Source organism: Diuraphis noxia, unplaced genomic scaffold (assembly GCF_037042655.1).
Source record: "Diuraphis noxia isolate RWA-SAM2 unplaced genomic scaffold, SU_Dnox_SAM2 contig0002, whole genome shotgun sequence".
NCBI classification, from domain to species: Eukaryota; Metazoa; Arthropoda; class Insecta; order Hemiptera; family Aphididae; genus Diuraphis; species Diuraphis noxia.
This window is the reverse complement of record NW_028301712.1, coordinates 84,071,874-84,089,260: the sequence shown is the minus strand read 5'-3', so window position 1 is coordinate 84,089,260 and position 17,387 is coordinate 84,071,874. Positions and strand designations below refer to the sequence as shown.

At 27.5% G+C, this 17,387-nt stretch overlaps 1 protein-coding gene across 2 annotated transcripts in view; it reads left to right on the top strand.

Annotated features, from left to right (window-relative positions):
- The first annotated feature begins 497 nt into the window (after nt 1-497).
- Nucleotides 498-17,387, top strand: part of LOC107165700 (uncharacterized) — a 206,187-nt gene continuing 189,297 nt past the window's right edge. For both annotated transcript variants that reach the window (XM_089219355.1, XM_089219354.1), the window contains exon 1: nt 498-779. The gene's annotated coding sequence lies outside the window, so the exon portion shown is untranslated. The remainder of the gene's footprint in view (nt 780-17,387) is intronic.

Genomic DNA, 17,387 nt, shown 5'->3' with positions numbered 1-17,387 from the left:
AGATTGAGCAGTATTCATTTTTTGGATTGATTTGCGCGTGTGGGTTATAGTTCGGCTGTATTCATGTTTATACACATACTCCAACTATTCTATTTATAATATTATATCAAACATGACACGACTCTGTTATCACCACGCATTTATAAAACCTACTTTTGACGTTATCTGGATCGATGGCGTGTCAAAAATCGAGTCGGTTATTTGTCCAACAGATATGATTTCGTCGGTCTCCCAACAGCAGTCGTGAATTAGCGATCGCCATGAACTTGCAGCGAGCAGGAGAGACGTTAGAAACGGACCCGAGTGCGCGGATCCTGTAATGACGGGTCTAATGAAGGTCACGGCATGCGGACGCAGGTGGCCGACCACCAACGCCACCACTACCCTTCGTCGAGGGTCGACGTCGCGCGATCATCCCCCGCACTTGCATCCCTTACGCCAACGCGCAGCGTGGGAGCCTTATACATTTTTTTTCCGGGCGATTCAGTCGTGTCGCCGTCGTCGCACATCGCAGCCGCGTGCTCCGTCCTGCGTATACCGTCGCCGGCTCGCCGTTACGCCCGTAGCTGCTCGTGGTCCGTGCCACGCTTCCGTCGTCGGATTTGTTCATTTTTTGTGTTTTTGTTTTTTTGTTTCTTCTCGTGTTTCACGTGCGCGTTCCCCCCCCCCCCCCCCCCCCGATCACCGACGTTTTCTATGGTAAATTTTTCTTTAGATCGTTGGTGATTATACCGATATCATAGCAGTGCTTATTGGATTCAACTTCCACTGCGTGGCTTGTGAGTACCTATGATTTTAAATTATAATATAATATAAGTTTTTGACATCATCCGACTCATTTAAATTGTTATTATTTAGAAATAAGTAACAACTCTGTCTACTATAAAGTCTAGTTGTATATACTATACCGTGAAATTACTTATTATGTGGTTATATATATAATACCAAATTAACGCTGTGTAAATGGTATTACTGGACGAAAAAATAAGGTTAATTTAATCTAAACCCCCCCTCCTTACACGACAATATTCTAAACTTATCAGGATTAGTTCAAAGCGCTAACTGAATTATAAACTGTGTTATTTGCTACAGAGTCAATGAAACTAGAGATTTACAAAAATATTAAGATAATACAAGACATTTTTCTTATTTGTTTAAAAATTAATTATGCGTGGTAAAATTATCGTTATCGCTCACTACCATGACGTAAATAAACGGTGACGATATTGAACTTCGTGTTTTAAAATCGTATTTTCCTGCCAATTACTCTTCTAATAATATCAAAAGTATAAGAAAAACTTTTTCTGTTTTGTTTATTCTATCATTTATTAATTCTTAATAAATCTTAATTGTACATACCTATTCTGTATATAATAATATAATTAGTTCTAAGTTTATCAAACGTTGTTTAATTTCTATATTATCAATAATTACTATTCTGTAAATATTTTATGTTAACCTTTTTCAAAACGTCAAAATATTAAATTCTTTTAGCCTTAAGTTTAGATGACCAATTGTCAGTAAAACTTTATAAATAAAAAAAAAAAAAAAAAAGAAAAACTTTTGATTGTAAATTCATTAGTTCAATAGATTGCTCGATTGTTTGGTTTAAAATATTATAGCATTTCATCTTTGGTATAATATAATATTATCCAACGATCAACATGCGTGTGTGTGCTATATTGCTATATGTCTGATATTGTTGAGGCATGAGTACCTAATGTATTATGTATGAGTTTGTATTGATATTAAATTATGCACCTTTACTTTTAGCTAAAATATTGTAATAAGTATTAAAAATGTATTTAAATACTAAACTTGTTGTGCCTGTTTACTTCGTATATTCCTGTCTAAGGTAAAAAATAAAATAAGTTCCGTGCTGTAAATTGGATGCACCAACTAATATGCCACCCTAACAAAATAAATTGTTTGATTTTATATCGATGTACCTAGTTTCATATAATGTAAGAGAAATAAAAGAAAAAGTAAATGATAAATATATTCGAATTCTATAGAATTTTTGCTTAAGAAATACCTTAATTAGATAATTGGTTAATCATCAATTGATTGCTGGTTTAAACTTAACATATATAATATCTATGTATTACTAAGGCATAACGCTTACGTTTAAATTTGGTATTTATATAGAGTTTAAAGCATTATAAATTTGTTTTGGAATTAGAGTACTGAACTATCTTGCAATCAATTATTTTCAATAAAATTATGGTGTCTATTGGCTCTTGAGCTCTTGACTCAGTCTTGTGATCGATTTTGATTTTACCTTATTTTTTGTCATATACTTTACAGCAGATAAAGTAGTATTAACTAACATGATAATGTCACTAAATAAAAATTATTCCACCGAACATGGGCCCATTTACATTTAGATTAGATTTAAAATGTGTCCATCTAAGTGAAATGACACTGCAGGGTTCTATGATATTTTAAATTTTTAATTGCCTACTATTAGATAGTAAAAGTAAGCTAAGTAAGATTTTCAGGCTTTCAGCATTAACTTAAGTTTTTGTTTGATTTTTATGGAGTTTTTGATAATATAATAATAAGCACATTTTAGAACAATCATTAAGTATAAAACTTGTTAGGCAATAAATCAATTTCAAGTAAATCATTTTTTTATTTCTATTAATATGGGAATGCTTGAAATGCTTCTTTAATATTTATCTTTAAATATTATTTTATTTTTTACAGTTATTTAAGTAATATACAGAATTCAATACTTAATAATTTTTGGATTTTCTTTAAATTGTATAAATTAATTTATAAACAATTTACTTTTCAGTTTATATGAAAATTATATTTCAGCATCAATTAAAAACTTTAATATTATAGAGAATGAATGATTCTTATTTTTAAATATTTAATTCCTAGCTTCATCTAAAGGAGAGTTCGGCAACCTTTTTTAACAATATAGGCCATATTTTTTTCGTATTTTTATCGAAGGCCACATTAATAAAAAAAAAATGTTTGATATGATATAACATTAATAATTTTATCGTTACATTCAGTTATTCAGTTATTTTACATGAAAATATGAGTAGAAAATTAGTAGAAAATTGTCTTTAAAAGAAACATTTTCAATCAGATAATAATAATTTTATAGATTGTACCTAGGGATACTATAAAATTATAAATAAATAAATTATTTACCTATTAGATTTTATTTATCAAGCCAAAAAAACTAAATTATATGAAAAATATTATTGAACAAAATAAAACATTACAATTTAACATCTTTCATATTTTTGTGTGCTCCGCAAAAAGTTGTTTCGCGGGCTTCGGATTAACGACTTATGATCTGAACATTACACTAGATCATTGGTTGATCATTATATTAATTATTATAATAATGTTTTTTCAAAGTATGAGAGTGCTAACCTAATCTAATTATATTTATATTAATAATAAATATGTATTATTACTTACTATAAATTACGATTTCATACAAAAATATTATGGATGTAGGAACATAGTATAAAAGGCTGGAACATAATTATAATTATGGCAAGTAATTAATTATTCATTAAAAAAAATTTTTTTAGTTCAACAATTCAAAAAGCTCATAATAATTGAAAGCCACTTTTGTTCCATATTCAGCAGTAGGTAAAATATACTTTTCAATGAACTAACATTTTGTTCAAATCACGAATTAAAAAAGTTGAGAAAATAAGATTTCTAACATGTATTTTTTCTATTTAACTGTACAATAGATTTTTTCATTAGATAATTTTATCATACTAAATGTAATATATTAATATAATCTATACAAATTATATTTTTTATATTATGTAGAATCTACATTGTAGATAGTATAAGCCACTATAATGACATTATATATTTATGTACATATTTGAAAATATTTTTTTCAGTTAAATTGACAAAAACTTATATTTTAGTTTTTATAATTGACAAATGTATAGTAAATTTAATGAAACAATTTATTTATTCCAATTTCCAATGCGTTTTAATTATTTTAATATCATTACACATGTTTTTATTATACATTAACTTATGTATAGAATAATACATTTTAATTGATTTCATATAATTAGATTTATTAACTAATATATATATATTTTTTAAAATATAATATATGACTTTTTTAAGAAAATATTACAAATTCTACAGGTGTATACATTACGTAATAACTGGCTGAGATGAGGAAAACTAAGAATGAATAATGACATGGTAAGAAATCTCACATTATAGACACCTAGTGGATACATGTGGATACATTTACATTTATTTTACAATTTAAAATGTATACAATTTGTAAGTCACGGCACCAGTTCCGCTTGAGTCGTCTGGCGTTGGGTTTCCGCGTAATGTTATATAGTAAGGTAAGGTCCCCGATGAGCTGACCAACCCAAACTGGGTGTTTAAATAATGTAAAACATAAATATTACGTAGAAATAATGTCTTTGAAGTAGAGTCAATGAGTTAAACTGCGTCTTTGTTAGGTGTATTACTTGTATTATACTACCTATTAATTTTTTATTGACTGTATAAACTTATTAGTTTTCTGATAATAAAAAACAGTAATTTCATTTTTTTTTTTTAGTTACTGTACAGTAACATTAAATTACTTAAATTTATTAATTCATAAGTGCTAAAAGCTTTTATTTTAGTTAAATAAATTTTAATATATTTATTTAAACCTCATGTCAGACCCTGAGTTATAGTTATTATTCCAACTGTTTTTCGATTGTATAAAAAGTAGTTGATAAGGATTTTATTTTATTAGAAATTAGTATCTCGAACTAATAATTACTTAAAGTTAATATTACATTTTTTTCGTTGTCTCTTATTAGAATGAAAAATTGTAAAATTTAAAATTTAACGAGTATGTTTTCCGTCATAATTTTGAAAACTGTCATAATATCTAGGTATACATTATGTTCTACAGCTCAATAGCACCTGAAACCTTTTTTGTATTGACATTTAAACCAAGTTATACCTTTAACATGATTCTTTCGTTTATGTTTTGTATATTATATAATTAAAATTATGTTTGTAGATTATTACTATAACGGGTGTTTAAAAAATAATTAAATCAATTGTTTGAAGATGATGAATGTATACTTTTATTTGGTTGATTAATTTTATGTTCTTGATTAACTAATCAATGCAGTGGCGTAGCCAGGATTTTTTTTAGGGGGGGGGGGGTTAATAACAGAATACATTTTACCATGACCAAATGATTGTATTCCTATATTATAAACATTATATTTTTGATATAAATACGGCTGAGGGGGAGGGTTATAACACCCAAAACCCCCCCCCCCCTGGCTACGCCACTGAATCAATGTTTTAGTGTTTTAAATTATATCATTGAATTCAAAATATAGTCAGGTAATTACGAGTATTAAAAGTCTTTTAATCGTAAACTACATCTTTGAGGTATCTCAAAACTACCTTTATTGTGTATAGTACTATAGTGTATTTCTATCATCTACATTGTTATAATAGTTGTAGGACGAACTATACTTAGTATTTATATAGTTAAAAATTTAAAACAATGTATTTTATTGTAATCGAAACTATGATAAATTAGGTCGTGGTGGTGGATGATGGTCATCTTTGTCGGATAATTATCACTGTTCTACACAGCAATCGTTTGAACACAATTAAGTCTAATAAATAAACTGTTTCAATATTTAGTTAAAATGGCATTCGTGTAATATGAGTGTATAAGTATAGTGTGTGAAAAGTTGATTCAATAATAATATTTAGAATATTGATATAGACACAGTAAATTATGTAAGTCATTATTTTAATGTATTTTTTTAACAGTCATAGTTGTTTTAAATCATATTAGCTACATTTTTTGACCGATGCGTTTATAGAAGGTGGACATTTTAAAAATATTGTTACAAAACACTCTTGCTACCGACAATACTACGCATTTATCAATTTTTTCAAATGTTCATAACAATGGGAGATATATTCCATTTATTTTTTTTTTTTTTGGTGGAAAAAAACGTCAAGTGAAGACAACATCTGGACTTTTAATACGATTTATTGGGATAACACGTTACGTTTCCTCTTTTGCCAACCACTAAACTTATTGCATTATAATTTGAAACAAAAATGAAAATAATATTATGCTACCGAATAGCTTTTGTTAAATGCCAATGTTTTAGTTCACACAATGGTTGTGGTTCACTAAGCAAACTAAATTTAATCATGGAATAATGTATCAAATATACTTTAAATAATATATTATTACATTAAATTCTTTGTACCTACATATTTTATACAATATTTTTATGCATAATAGCTGCATACCTATTTGTTTTTTAATATTTCTGATGCGACGGCGAATTGAATAGGCATTTTTACTACACGCTCATGTATATAATTGTTTGATTGAAATTATAATTATTGATTATATATCATGTAAAAGTGTTAAGAAATATTTTATAGAAGGGTTTAAAAATAAAACAAATTATGAATTTTCCTGGAATTATTGCTAGCTCAAGTTTCGTTTGACGTTTTTCCTGAGAGTTTTTCCATTATTCATTGTGTTGTCTGTTTTATTTCTACAACTCGGTTTAACAAGTATTAGGACACAATACTACCAGACGTGTTTTACGTAAAAAGATTTATGGGTTGTAACTAATGTCTTTCTAAATAATCAATTTTGAAGTAAAACCACGTAAACATATTAACGTTAAATTAATAAATGGCATAGTTAAAATAGCCGAGTACTGCTTGGCATATTGTGTCAACCATATACTGTGCACAGCACAACGATCGATACATTTTTACATCCATTAAAAGTCATAGTGTTTAATTTCAAATTATAGATGGATAATCGGAAAATGGGTTTAATATAATTTTAGAATCTATAGTTTAATGTTATAATTTTAAATTTATTATATTTTTAGTAAATTATTTAAAATGTATTTTTGAAATAATGTTAGCAGGGAAAGTATTTAAAACAAATATTTTATAGAATCTCCAACGGAAAGGTTTTCCTCCGGATTTTTAAAATGACTAAAAAGTTTTTAATGATCATAATTTAATACTTTTTTGTGGAAATAATATCACATTAAAGAATGCTTTACTATTATGTGTGATTATTTATTAATAATGAACACTCATTATCTCAAAATGTATTAAAGTTTTAGAAAATATTTTGGTCACATAATTTGATCTCATTACAAACAAAATTGTTGATACAAAATTATATTTTTATTAATTTTATCGTCACTAATTTTTTAAATAGTTAGTCCCATATACATTTTCTAGAGCTTTTGGAGTTCAAATTTGGACGATATTGGATTTTAAACTTTATATAACAACGAATCATTAACATCTTTGTAGATTTTTTATGTTGTTATTATGTGATAATTATTGATTATGTAAATTAGATACAATTCACAATTACATACAATTTTTTATGCACAATCAAATTTTAAAAATATTTTGAATAACTTTAGTGATTTTTAGGATTTTTACGTTTTTATACTGATTTTTTTTCAAGGTTAATATAAATGGTTATATTTGATTAAATTGCTGAAAATTATAATGCCGAGTTTCTGATAAGTTATACTTTTATAATACAAAAAAAATATCGAAAATACATGGATACATTTTTATAAGTGTATGTAGAATTTGTGCGTGCACTTGTCAAATAAGTACGAAAATTTTAAAAATTATTTTGTAATTCAACATTTAAAACATTCTTAATAGTGACCAACTTAATGCTGAGTTACACTAGAAATAGCTTTTTATACTATACTACAGTAAAGCAGTTCCCTTATTTTTAATTTGATATTTTTAATAGAATATTTTTCTTAGAATTTCTAATGTTATTTAAAGTTTAAACAAGATGGATAGCAGCGTAGTGGACCAATAGTTTGCTGTTTATCCTTTTATCATCTTCATTCCGCTCAACAAAACTTATAACAAACTAGGTGATTAACTTTTAGTTTTAAATTCAATTTTTGTATATAGGAATTCTTAGAAAAATATCCCGCTTCGAAATATGAATCAAAAATTTACTCAGTACCTTCCTGTTTATTTAATAAACTTCCTCAATATTAATTAATTTTTAGTAAAAAGTATTCACTGATACTTTTTTTTCATAATTTTAATAAAATCGTAACATCACAATATGAACATAATATGGTAAATTTTAAATAGGTATTTGATACTTGCGTCACTATTATACTTCATATATACATATATAGTTGTACTTCTGATTTATTTAATAATAATAAAGTGTATTACAAATTACAATAGTATGGAAACGTTTTGATAATTCTATTTTATACTATTTTCAATTTCATGTCATCTTATGTATAATAATAATGTCTGCATACGAAAGTATACTATATAAAGTTGAAGTACTAAGCTTTTTTTTTAGCAGCATATGCCCAAATCATTTTACTTCACTTTAAAACTATTTATTTATTTCACATTTACTCATTCTATGCGGAGTATCAACGTGCCCATTTTATGATTTTAATAATTTATTTACTTTGAAAACTTGAAAACTGTTTCATGGGATATTTCTTTTAAATTAATTTTCTGTACACACCTGCAGCAATTTCCGTAGTGTTGATTCTTTCTTTTTTATACTGTTCCCAACTGATAAAACTAGGTTTTTTAAATTGTCTTTGTACTCTTTTTGTTGATAATAGCAGCAGACGGATATCAATTGATTTTACTCGGGAAACATCACAATGTCACGTATCTTCGATGGCCATATTTTAAAGACTTTTTAAACAACTTTACTCTAGTTCAATTTGTGCTTCACGTCAAATCATACGTATTAACAAGACACATACACCCACATACACAGACTTACGTTACATAATATATATAGTAGGTATATATAACACAGACGAATGGTATACAAGTTCATTTTGGCACCAATTTATTTAGCATTTCTTCTTTTTCCATTATAAAAGCAACCAATATAAATTGTGAAACCTGAATGGAGAAACAATTTGTAATGCTGAAAAATAAATACACAAATTTACCATATATATCTACATTAATATTGATAAATATAACATGACTGAGATTATTTTTCCAAGTATTACAATTTTTAAAAATATTTTTATTTTTAATTAAATAATTGTTTTCTTTATACATTTATTATTTTCAAAATAAAAAGTTCGTTTATGATTATTTCCTAAGATGTATTACTTATTTTATAAACAAATAATTATGTGATAAAATAATAATCATAAATGTACGTAAATAATCGTTTAATTTATATTTTTTTAATTATTAATTTATTAATTAGTATCTAAGCCGTTTCACAAAACATATCTGAAACTATGTCATATAGTTTACAACAACACATGAGATAAGTTTGAAGCTGTACAGTGGTCTATAAAAATAGAAATTTGTAGTTAATTTCACATTTATATACTACAACAAATTTCAAATAATCAATTTAACAAAAAAACAACTGAATTAGTTTTATTTAAAAATTGTTGCATTATTATACATACGTATCTAGTTAAAGTCTATAATACTTTTGAGATTTTTAGGTTATATTTTGCATACTTTCTCATTATGTACTTTTATTTACTTCACCAACTTCCAAACGGTTGATTCTGATTTCCATTTCAGTTGGTACTGGTTACCTTGTAAATCCAATGACTCTCTTTGTGTCAGATAAATGCAGTCTTGTGATGTACCCAAGCTTTTAATATAATCCAGCGCAACTTTTAATAAATATCTGTTTTTACCCCATAAGCGTTTACGCTTGAATAGAAATATCTCTGAAAATATCACTGTATAATTTTACGCAGATTATATTTAAAACTTTTGTAATTTATCTAATATGTTATCTGAAATATATACGACATCACTACATCTATTATCTTATATTTCTAGATACTTTAAAGTATTTTGATTGATTTAGTTATTATTTTATAAAGTATAATAATATAATAATGTTTTTTCGTCAATGTCTAGATTTTACCAATATTTTATAATTTATAGCTATTTCCATATATCCAAACGATTGTATATAAGTAATAGGTATGTATTGAAACACAATTTGTTGAAATATGACTAACTTCGTGAATTATATTTTTAACATAGCATCAACAAAATTTTATCACATAAACATATTTTTCCAAAATGTTTATGAAAGTACACATTACAGTTTTTAGTGTTTGCCTGTTAAATCACCATTAAAAAATAAAAATAATAATATCGTTTTACTAAGAATCAGGTAAGAAATCGCTATGAATTGCATTGAATGTAGCTTATAATCATGCAATGTAGAAAGTCGTTAAGTATTAAGGTATATATATATTATATATATATATTGCACCTATAATGTCTTATATGGTATACCAGAGAAATGTAGTAAAATAATCGATCACTCTGCCAGTTGCCACTCACGGATATAATATTATTATATTAATTGCGTAGTTAACTATATACAGAGCTGTGAAGGTTGAGAGGATTTTATGAATTTTAATGTGACACATGAAATAGCTATCTAAAATGTTTAATATTCTTTGGTAACTAAATAGAGAAATCTTTTAGGATATATTCGAACCAAATACGAGGAATAAATAATTAGTTTCTTGCCTTTTTTCAATGGAAAAAACTATTTTTTATAAAATTAAATAAGTTTTTTTGTCAAGCTTAACAAAGTAGTAGCATCTTCATAAATGAATACTTTGTTTTTACATATTTTATTGTTTTTTATATGCCTTTTGACTTTAATTCTCTAATGTATGATTTACGTTTATAAAATTATAATTATAAATACTTTATATGTTATATAAGTGTGTTTCACTGTTTCACTGTTTCACATTTATAGTTATTAATTCTAATTGTATTTAGATATATAAAATATGTAACTTATATTATTTATAAAATATATAAGAAATATCTTATAAATAATATAATAAATTAATAGTGGTTATATTATAAAAATTAAAGATGAAACCGATTTTGGCGAGGAATTAAGATTGACAGGAAAATTGTAAATCGTAAGGAGGCGTGTTAGAAAATTAGTAAATTAATTGAATTATTCATAAAGAAACGTGACAAAAGTCTAGCATGTATCATGTATGTGTATAAAATTGGTAGTTTTCATTTTCTTCGAATAATTTGATCAGTTTTCTTTCTCTTTTCTTGCCGTGTTTATTATATAGGTTACTTTCTTAACAATGTAAGTTGTAAATGACATTTCTGTCACCTTAACTCAAGGACAATCACTAGCATTATAAAATTATGGCATGTTTCAAAAAATCTAGTTTGAAGTAACGTTAAATAGACTATCATATTATACAAAATAGTTATTATAAGAAAACAACATATTTTTTTGTATAGTTAATATTTTTAATTACAGACACATTCGTCAAATTAGTTATTTTTTTGTTCGTAATATTGTTTAAAAATTAGATAATTTTGTATTATTTTATTATAAAATAAAAATTAATGTTTCCAAATATAAGTAGATCTCCAACTAGGTATTTTTATTCATTAATAATATTAGAGCTTTAAAAATATAATAATAATATTGTAACATACGTATAGGTCCCATACGTATGTTACAATTTTATCATGTCATAGGTAAATCCATTGTTAAAGAGTGTTTAAAATAGTTTTTATTTCTTAAATATCATTGCAATTAAAATTGTTATTAATTATACATCTATAATTTAAATTGGTGTATTTTAAGATATTGATTTTATATAAAAACAAATTGTAGTTACTATATTAGTATAATATCTGGTCAGTAATCACTGACCAGTACTTATAATAAAGTATAAAATACCCAATAATTATAAATTTAATCAACAATGATTATTTTTAATGTTAGTACTATTAGTTTTAAAAAACATAAAAAGTATACATTGGAAATGATTGACAAGGCAAAGTTCTTTAGTATTGTAAGTGCAGGTAACGTTATCGATAATTTTTATAGGTAGGAATATCATTCATATTTTATAAAACTAAACTGATTGTAATCATGATTAGGATATTTTGTTTGAATTTTTAATCATCGATTTAACTATAATATGAAGAATGTGAATATCTCCCACTCAGTCAAGTATTTAAATATGTTTTATCCTAAAGCACTTATATTGCTTATATTGTGTGTAAATTGAAAAACTTTTGAAGATATACCGGTAAAGATCTTATTATTGTGTTAGAATGACTAAAAGGATAAAAATCGATTAGTCACATTGAAAAGGAATAGTCTTTTGATAGAATGTTTTAGTGTTATCAGTGAATACCATTACCTAATACAAACTTTTTAAAGTCTCCTGTGGGTTTCTGTCTTTGTCAATGTGAAATGCTTTATTTACAGATTGGAAATCGACTATTTTAGGACCTTTTTGATATTCAAATATGCGAAACAAACAGCTTAAAATTTGCTCACAATATAGGTAGGTAATGGCTTTGAACGGAATATACTGTTTTAATTTATCGTGAAATAGTGAATTGTAATTATTATTTGTACGTTTATAGTAGGTATATTTTATTTTTCTACACTTATAGTGAACACAGTTTATAACATTATTGAATCGAAATTACATATAAAATAAATATTACACTGTTTTAATTTTATTAATCAATGAAAATTTTTTTTTAAATACTACTAGAATTTATAATATAATACATTAATTAATCTAAATTCTAGTGCTTTAAATATGTAGTTTATAGAGTAATCTGATCTTAGAGGTTATATTCTATTATAAATCTTTTACGCTGTGAAACTTTATAATTTTAAAACTATTTTGTCCTCGTAACCAGATTTCACTATTTCAGGTGGAAACACCTGCATAGTTTTATATTTTTGTGTTAACAATAAAGATTTTACAGAATATCAAGTTATATTTGTTTGATAATTTTAAGTACAGATACGAGATACCTATACTTCAAGTATCTATTTAATATTTATAAGTGTAACTAACTTTTATTAGGAACACAATTATATAAATATAATGAATTCATGATAAATTGTTTCGTCCATTTAAGTTATATTTTAGATTTAGAGCATGATTATATTGATTTTACAGTGATGTATAATTTTTTTATTTATGTCATCATCGTTTTTTGAATCACTTCAACTTTGAGTGGAAAATTAGATCTAGCTCGTACTTTTTGGGGTCAAAAGTGAAAAAATGTAAATAACTGGCAAAAAAGGGGCAAGTGGTTACCATTTTGCCGTACAGTTAGTAGGTGTCGAGTGGGTTACTATAATGTATTCTTTAAATTTGAATTAAATGATAATATATCATTTTATACGAAAGAGATTCTTAGCGGAAATAGTCGGTCAGTCTACTTAGGCGCTATAAACAAGTATATTTCATGATATGTTTTGGAATTAGTTATTCAAGTATGAATTAACTTATTTTACTTTTACATGACTATTGCATTATTACGGTATAGGTTGATTTAATGTTATATATGATTGGTATTATCTAAGGTTATTCGTTTTTAGATTTTGATAAAATAAAAAAATCGTTCGATGAGAAATCATTAATTTACAGATAAATAATATCTAGTGTTGTAAAAAATTTGAATTTCAGATGCTCACAAAAAAAAATAAAAAAATAAACCTTAAAATAACTGATAAGAACCTTGTATTAATTTTTTAGTTTAAAAAAAAAATATTTATCGATAAAATTAAAAAAAAAATTAAAATGTTTCATGTCTATAAAATATAAATAGCTTAAAAGTTGTGAAAATATTTTGTAAATTTTATCTTATGCAGAAAATGGTTAAAAATATTTGATGAGCATTTAAAGTATTTACAGTTATTCGTTTATGAGTTAATACAAGAAAAATAAAATCACTATTGTCAAAAACTAGTTTTACGTAAAAAATTCTTTTATTATTATAATATTTTTTTTGTTATTAATCAGATTCTTTTTAAAATAACTGGGCTCTTTTTACTTTTAAATCCCCAAAACACCAACTAGATTAGCTTGTCTATTAAAAAAGATAATAAAGTAGAAAATCTAGTTTAAACTAGATAGGTATAATTAAGTATTAACTATTTAGTAGCCGTTAGAATATTTAATGTATTCACAAATTGTTGGATATATTTTCAATCATTAATAATTTTTTTTCAAAATGCATGAATTCTTGGTATTAGGTATATTAAACTTCTCACATTCGTGGCTATAATTTTCCTTTACATTCAAAATATGGGTTTATTATTTTTATTTAAGCTGTGGTATGTCTACACATAAACGTTCAACGTAATATAACCTGTACAATAACAATAATGTTTTCATTACAAGCTGTTTAATAATGTGATACAGAGAATTGAGCTCTCGTTTTGCTACATAAAAATTACAATAATAATTGCTTGATGTTGAATTGTTGAGATGTACGGTTTCTCGCGTAGGAATAAGGCGTTTCTAGGGTGACGACAACGATAATAATTTCGCTAAAATGGATACAATAATAATAATAATATTACAACAGTAAGTATAGGTACTGCGATTGTGGCGTTAAACGTTACAATAATAACAGCAATAACAGTTTGTAACAATATACGGTATTCACAATAACAACAATAATAATTACAACTCGCCCAGTGTAACAACAGTATATAATGTTATATCAATGTATGTCACAGCGGCGTGGCCTGCAGGGGTGCTGAGAGGCAGGCATGGTTCCAGAGACAAATCTGGGGGGGGGAAGACAACTATTCTTATCTTTCAACATAAATATACCATACACTATACAGTATACACCTTACAATATACACTTTATTTTTAATCAAAAATATTTTTGTTGTATTTATCAACAAATATTTGGTGTTTTTGTCAAAACCCTTGAAAATATAAAAAAAGGTTCATCAGATAAGTACATATTTTAAGCTCAAATTTGGAACAATTTACATAATTAAGAGAAGAATAACGATTTTAGTTATTTTATTGTGATGTAAAATCGTTATTTCGTGAATTAACACTTTTAATGTACTAAAATACAATGCTCACTTTTAGCAAACCTATAAGTACCTATAAATACTTATAGTTTCAATGTTTTATAAAATAAACTTTATATTTATTAATCTATTACAATAATTACTTTTGAGATAAATTAACCCTCTAAGTGAGGGGGTTGTAATCCTTTTTGAAATTTCAGGTAAAAATAAAAATGCTGTTATTGTTCTGTGAACACAATATTATAACATAATACATAAGATGTAACCTTGTATAAACATTGTACCTAATATGTCACAGGTCACAGGAAAATTTTAAAACACTTTCGCACAACGCATCAACTACTCAATTTATGAGGGATCCTATAGTTTGTTAACCATTCCTCATAAAATAAATATCAACTCCCTCCTCCAAAGCCAAATGTTGCAGGTTACGCCAGAACTACACTGTATTTTCTGTTTTCTTAAAGCTAATATTATACATAAAATTTAATATTTTTACAGCTGCTTTTTAACACATTTCTAATTATCTACATTGTTATATACTGAACGTCGTTCGGTAATAATGTATACGCTTACATGGTGGTAATAGCTATATAGTTTATTATACTCGTGTGATATACATAGATAACACCGTGTGTGTGTGTGTGTGTGTGTGTGTGTAGTGGGTACCAACCTGAACCTACCCAGTAGTACTTGTTGAGATGTATTTCATGCACACGTTTTGTACACCGGAAGCGGTGGAAGCGAAATACGTAAGCGTGGTCGGATGTTTGCGCGTATTATTAACTATATTATACACACTGCGGTTGCCGTTCCCCAACCTTAGTGCCAAGTTTTCAAAGACATCATCACGAGGCGTATATATCCCCGCTCTTGTATCCTAACTATCGAACCCTCGATATTATGGTACACACTTCCGATTTAGGCCCATCGCCTTGCAGTCCGTTGGTCCAAGTCGTCCGTCCGTGGCTATATCCGTGAATGCGAATCGCCGCTGTTCATCGCAATGCGGTCACAGTAATATTACATGTTTAAAACGTCATGGTCGTCGTGCTATATTATTATTATATAAGGCACTCGGTTGGTGTTCCGCAGTCGTCGGATATACATGTTCAGGGATGCATGAAAACAACATAAATTGCACTACATACATAATGTACGGTGGCGGCAGCGGCGTCGAACTGCGAAGGAGGGAAGCGGCACAAGGCAATCCGACTGGAAAAAAAAAATAGAAACAGAATAAAGTTAGGACCGTAAATCATTACCAAGCTTTGCTATTTGAGCGTGGGTATGTTGTGGGGGGAGGCAAAATGAGACGTAACTTTTGCGAAATAAACGACTCGGTTGCTTGGAAAAACGGGATGCGAGGTGTGTTTATAGCGGAAGGAAATGGGCGGGGGGTTGGGGACAGAGAGAAAAAGTTTTCCTCCCTTCTGTAACCATCTCTTCGCTCTCTTAATCTGCTTATTAGAGCTATTCCTCCCCCTATACTACCGAAAATACCCTCCAACCGACACCATCGCCACGCTACGGTCGTCGCTATATACCGCATACGCACAAATGTTCTAATTTAACAAAAAGGCGAGATATTCTAAGCTCTCCCCACCACCATTTTTGCCAACACCCTGGACCCATGACTTTCAAAATAACGGTGGCACGAGCGTAATAGAATTTATTGAAGTCAAAAATGGGTTGTGTGAACTCTCGTGACTTTTTCCGTCCCCTTTCCCCTCTATCTCTTAGCTCAGTTTGGCCATTCAACGACAAATAACAAGTGCACGGTGTTTACATTCACTGTCGTCTCATCCGGCGGATACGACCTGACCTGTAGACGAGTGGCGCTTTCAGACGTGATGTGTACTGTAACCTTATGTATATATATATACTATCAAATGAATTAAATTGCATTACTCACTATCGTCGTCAACCATAATATATACATCGTGGGTCACTTGAATAATTATATAACGACCATGGTATTATTTTTGGTTAACGGTTATTATTTTTTATATACACGTAATAGGTACAAGATACAAAATGCAAACAAGAGCATACAAGAGGGTGAAATAATTTAAATTTTGAATTTTTGTATACAGCGTGAATATAAATTATAATTAAACTTTTCCTTTACAAAATAACGAATACGAATACTGAGTACGTATCTGTTCAATAGTTTGCGCTCAAGGATGGTTTCGTCTCGGACCAACTGAAATCCATCTAAGTATATAGAACCGGAGTGCCTGGCTTGGTTGAACTGAGTAATAGGCTGGATGGTGATTCGATACATATAAAAATTAATTTAACAGGATGGGCAGCATGGTCACTACGATTTTTACCAAGACTAACAAGTTTCGTATTTAAAGGGATAGCATTCCCGAAAGAGCCGAGAATATTAGTGATAGATTGCCTGCCATGAGCAATACGTCGAGAAACATCCATGGAACACCATAGGTAATAAGATTGTGACATC